This window comes from Lycium ferocissimum, chromosome 9 (assembly GCF_029784015.1).
Source record: "Lycium ferocissimum isolate CSIRO_LF1 chromosome 9, AGI_CSIRO_Lferr_CH_V1, whole genome shotgun sequence".
NCBI lineage: Eukaryota > Viridiplantae > Streptophyta > Magnoliopsida > Solanales > Solanaceae > Lycium > Lycium ferocissimum.
In genome coordinates, this window is record NC_081350.1 from 19485136 (window position 1) to 19490943 (window position 5808).

The following is a 5808-nucleotide window of genomic DNA, read 5'->3' on the forward strand; positions in this document are numbered from 1 at the left end:
GCGTTCAATGAAGCAAACAATAAACTGCTTCTTCAAATCATGTGGAGATAATAGCCATTCATGAAGCTAGTCGGGAGTGTGTTTGGTTGAGATCAATGACTCAACATATTCAGGAAATGTGTGGTTTTCTTTTGAAAATGGATATTCCAACTATATTGTACGAAGATAATCTTTTGTATTGCTCAACGAAGGGAGGATACATTAAAGGAGACGAAACAAAACACATTTCACCAAAGTTTTTACTTACTCATGATCTTGAAAAGAAAGGTGAAATAGATGTTCAACAAATTCGCTCGATTGATAATTTGGCGGATACATTCACTAAAGCATTACCAACCTCGACATTTGAGAAGCTGATATACAAGATTGGAATGCGTCGTCTCCGAGAACTAAAGTGATATTTTCATCAGGGGGAGAAAATACACGCTGCACTCTTTTTTCCTTGGTCAAGGTTTTGTCCCATTGGGTTTTTTCTCGACAAGGTTTTTAATGAGGGCGGAAATAAGGCGTAACGAGACACATTATTGGACATCCAAGGGGGAGTGTTGTAAATATGATAATATGAATGTCCATAAATTCTAGGAGTTAATTCACCATTATGTGTACTATTATATGTAGTTATATCACACCTCTACTACTCCCTCATTCATCTCCCACAACCACATATTCTTCCCACCTTCTCAAGGGGTTAATGCCATATTCAAGACAATCTTGTAACCCCCTATCTATGGAGTAGTATAAATAGAGATATGATATGTGATGTACTACACACTTAAAAGAAAAGAAGAAAATCATCTTTACATTGTTTTATTTTATATTGTTTTTCTTGTTCTAATATTTTATATTGTTACTTTGAGCTTGTTTTACAACAAGATCTTCATTATCTGTAAACAAATAAGACATTAGACTCTTTTATAACTTCTCTTGCTCATGTGTGGGGCTTTGTAGTGTTAGGCTTTTGCCTTAGGCGCCTGACTGTGCGCCCTAAACATGTCTAAAGTTTAGTGTTCCTGGCTCACCCTTCAATTTCTATTCAAATCATGTGTCGAATTTCCTAATTAGCACAATTGACCCTCAATTTTTTTGACAATTGAATGATAGTTTTTTTATTTATCTATAGAAATATAGAGACAGAGAATAAGAAGTCATATTATTCCATATTTTACTAAGTACGAAAATCGTGAGGTTGAATAACATTTGAACATTTCTTCTGAAAATAGATAGTCGAAAGTTATCTTCAACTCCTATTGGTCTGTGTCTTAGATCTATATTTCTCATATTATCAGCTTTTGGTATTTGAAAGAATATTTATATTGTTCATGAAAGAGTAACATTTTAAATTATAATACAGATAAAATTTATCAATTACTTTTTACGGAGGTAAAATGCGTAGCTTGATAGGGTGGATATATATCATTTGAACATTTCTTCTGAAAATGGTTGTGTTTTTTTAATTGTTTGAAAGTTAAAATGTCATAGTTGGTTCGTATCTCATATAACTTTAACACTATTGCATTGCTTATACTTGTAAAAACATGATAGATAGTTTGGTTTTTTATGAATTTGGTTTATCCTTTTTAATCTTCTTAAACCTTTGATGTACTAATTTCTATAATTTTTGTGTTTCATGCTATTGGTCTCCATTAAATTATAAATTAAGAAATTTAAAGATCGACGCGCTTGTGTTCCATGTCCCAGCGTTTATGTCTGGTCTCGTATTAAATAAAACATCTCGGCTTATGCCCAACCTTTTATGAAAAAATCCTTATTTCTTCATTCTTGTGCTTGACTTCCTGCTAGGCCGTTAGCATCGTACTTTATGAAGCTTGGAACGCCCATTCGATAAGATCTTTCCTTCCTTCTAATTGATTTACTAGTTTTATCGTCTTTCAATTATGTTCTTAGTGCCTTTTTTTTTTTTTGTATTTTAGCATGTATACTACACATTTAAATTTGTTAAACATAAAACCAATACTCCAAAACCTTAGAACAACTCTCACTGAAGTAAAGATAGTTCAATTTCGTCTTACTGATATTTAGTTCAATTTCGTCTTACTAATATTACAATTTCAATGTAATAAAAGGTTAAACATTAAAAAAAAAAGGAGGAGAAGATGAGTATCATTCTTTGAGCATAGTAAAGTGCATATGCTATACGAAAAGGGTCAGCAACTTTCTCTCTCTAAGGCTCTCGGCGTATGATAGTCTATCTTGCGCCACTGTGAAATTGCCATGGCAAAGAGACGAGGAAGGGGACGACCACCCAAGCAAACCCTAGCCCAATTTGTAAGCTCGGTCAGCCCAAAAGGAACACCAACTACTAAAACAGTTAATGAAACCTTCACATCAAATCCACAGCTACCGATTTTTGGTGGTCAGAAAACAACAACTGGGATAGATGGAAAAGTGCAAAATACGCAGAATAACATGGAGAAAACAACAACGGACCAAACACCGACGGCGAGCGAATCTATGGAAAACCCAAAGGTCAATTGAATCTCGATCTGAAAATTCCAAAGTGGATTCTATGCCCCAAAAACCAAATGCTAAAAACCCTAATGAGATTCCGACAGTACATAGACAGAGTGGAACTAAGGAAGCTTCTACTCAAAGTCCTTAACCAGGTGACCGACAGAGAGGGAAACAACAAAGAATATCTAAAGAAATAGGGCAAGTGTTACAACAGCAGCTGCACCAGGAATTGAATGAGTGTGTACCAAATGATGATGAGCCACAACAAGCCCTTGCTAAGCCTTGGGCCAATCTGTTCAAGAAGAATCGATTAGCATCACATGGTATGCCACTAAACTATATACCCCCTGTTATCGTAAATGGTAAAACAATAGCTCAATTAGATAAAACAGAAGTGGAAAGGGAAACTGAGAAATGAAAGTATGAGCTAATTGTCTATGTGATGGGTGAAACTCCGGGGTACAATGTGATAAGGAGGTATATAGAAAGAACTTGGTGAATGTTGCAGCACCAGAAATATATTTACATGAGGATGGGTATTATATAGTGAAGTTCTTAACTATAGAAGATCTGCAAGAAATTCTATATTCAGGGCCTCATTCCTTCAATAACAGGCCACTTATACTTAAATAATGGACAACACACTTTGGTTTTAACAAAGAATTTCTAACAGAGATGCCTCTTTGGGTGTGCTTTCCTAACTTGCCTATGAATTGTTGGAGTAGTGATTCACTCAGTAGAATAGCAAGTACAATGGGTCAACCTGTATATGCTGATGAATGTACTACGAAGCAAACAAGAATATCCTATGCTAGAATACTTATTGAAGTAAATGTGACCAAACCTTTGCCAACTGCGGTTAATGTACTTGATCCTGATGGGGTGGAGTTTGAACAGGATGTGCTCTATGATTGGCAACCAGAGTTTTGTGAACAATGTCTGAAAGTGGGACATAAACGCCCACAACCTCTTGAACCTGTTGCTCCCCCTCCCCAGAGGAGAACTCAAGTCACAGAACAACCATTTGCACAACCTAAGAGAAGGAGAAGACCACAAAAAGGCAACCAACAATGGGTGTCCACTAAGGTGATAATTGCACCACCACACGCTGTAGGAGAATCTCAGAGTATGGGGACTGAGCAAGTAGCTGAAGTAGAAATATCAGAGCTTCCACAAACAAAGGCAAGCACCATACCGAGACAAATCACCACCTCAGACGCAGAGAAATAATACAAGAGGAAAAGCAATACAAGAAAAGGGTTATACTGAAGAAGACTTCCCGGTATTGAACCACACACCTACACAACATGGAAATGTGAAAGTAGTTAACAGGGGACTTATGATAGAAAGGCTACCTCCCACTAATAGGGGTGGGACATCAAATTCTCAATGAATTGGGAAATATGGAATGTGAGGGGAGTAAATAAGTGGTATAAAAGGAAGGAGTTGAAAAAGTACCTAAAAGCCAAGCATATTTGCTTAGCCGGGCTAGTAGAGACAAGGGTGAAAGAACACAAAGCAGCTAGCATCATTCAACATATTGCACCTGGCTGGATGAGTCTTACTAATTATATTATGCTTTGAATGGAAGAATTTGGGTTTTGTGGGATGATAGAATGCTGAATGTTACTTTAATCAGTGCAACTGCACAAACTATACATTGCCATATTAAACACAGGACTGATGGAATGGAGTGTGTATTAACAGTTGTTTATGGTTATAATACAATTGAGCAGAGAAAAGGCTTATGGGAGAGTATAAAAGATATTGCCCAGCACAATAATATGCCCTGGGTTATAGGGGGAGATTTCAACTCAATCCTGACTCCACAAGACAAAATGTTTGGCAATCCTATCACTCAGGCAGAAATATGGGATTTTGCTGAATGTTTAGCTGATGCAAACCTCACAGAATTGCCATGGATAGGTGGCTTCTATACTTGGACTAATAAGCAACAAGCTAGTGATAGAATCTATAGCAGAATTGACCGAGTGTTTGGAAATGATGCTTGGATGTGGAAATGGGGGCACATTGCTACTGAATATGACCTTCCTAATGTTTCAGATCACTCACCAATGCTACTAACCATAGCTGCAGTATCCTGGAACATTAAGACCCCTTTCAGATTTTATAACATTTGGGCAGAGCATAGAGAGTTTCTGAACTTGGTGGCTAGAGGATGGAAACCAAGACTGAATGGGGGGTGTATGAGACATGTGTGGAACAACCTGCAATTGCTTAAGCCACTATTCAAACAACTAAACAATGATGAATTTAAGCACGTTACACAGAAAATGAATGCTTATAGAGAAGACTTACAAAAGGTACAGGAACAAATGAGAACTGATCACTCAGATAACCTCATCTCTAGTGAAAAATCCATCCTACTGGATCTAGAGAAGTGGTCACTCATTGAAGAGAGTATAACAAGGCAAAAATCAACGGTCAATTGGATTAAACTGGGGGATGAAAACACAAATTATTTTTCTGCAGTTATGAAGGAGAAGTTACAAAGGAAGTAGCTACTGGAACTTACATCAAGTACTGGCCAAAAACTTGTAGAACCTGCTGCAATAAAAAATGAAATCACACAGTTTTACAAAGGGCTTATGGGATCAGCAAAGAACTATACTCCCAGCTGTTGACTACCAAATTATGAAACAAGGTACAGTACTTAATCATTCACAACAAGTAGAACTGTGTGCTGATGTACTAGATAAGGAAATTGTGGAAAGCTTGAATTCCATTGGCTCTGATAAATCACCTGGAGTTGATGGATTTAATGCAACTTTCCTTAAAAAGGCCTGGCCAATCATTGGTAGAGATATTCTTGATGCTGTAAAGGAATTTTTTGCCACTAGCAAACTGTACAGATCTGTGAACTGCACTGCTATAACTCTAGTACCCAAAGTTGCTAATCCTAGTACTGTCAAAGAGTATAGGCCAATTGCATGTTGTGCAGTGATATATAAGGTGATATCTAAAGTGTTAGCTGCTAGACTGCAAAAGGTGGTGGCATCTGTTATTAGTGAAGCACAGGCAGGGTTTATTCCAGGGAGAAGAATTTCAGATAACATCATCTTAGCACATAAACTAGTACAAGCGTATAATAGAAAACACATAGCAGCTAGGTGTATGCTAAAGGTGGATTTGCAAAAAGCTTATGATAGTGTTGAGTGGATATATATGAAGCAAATCTTAAAAGAATTGAAATTCCCTGCTACTTTTGTTCGATGGTTGATGGAATGTATACAGACAAAGGCATTATACAATAGGGGTAAATGGTGATTATACTGAACCTTTTGATGCTGCTCGAGGGCTGAGGCAAGGGGACCC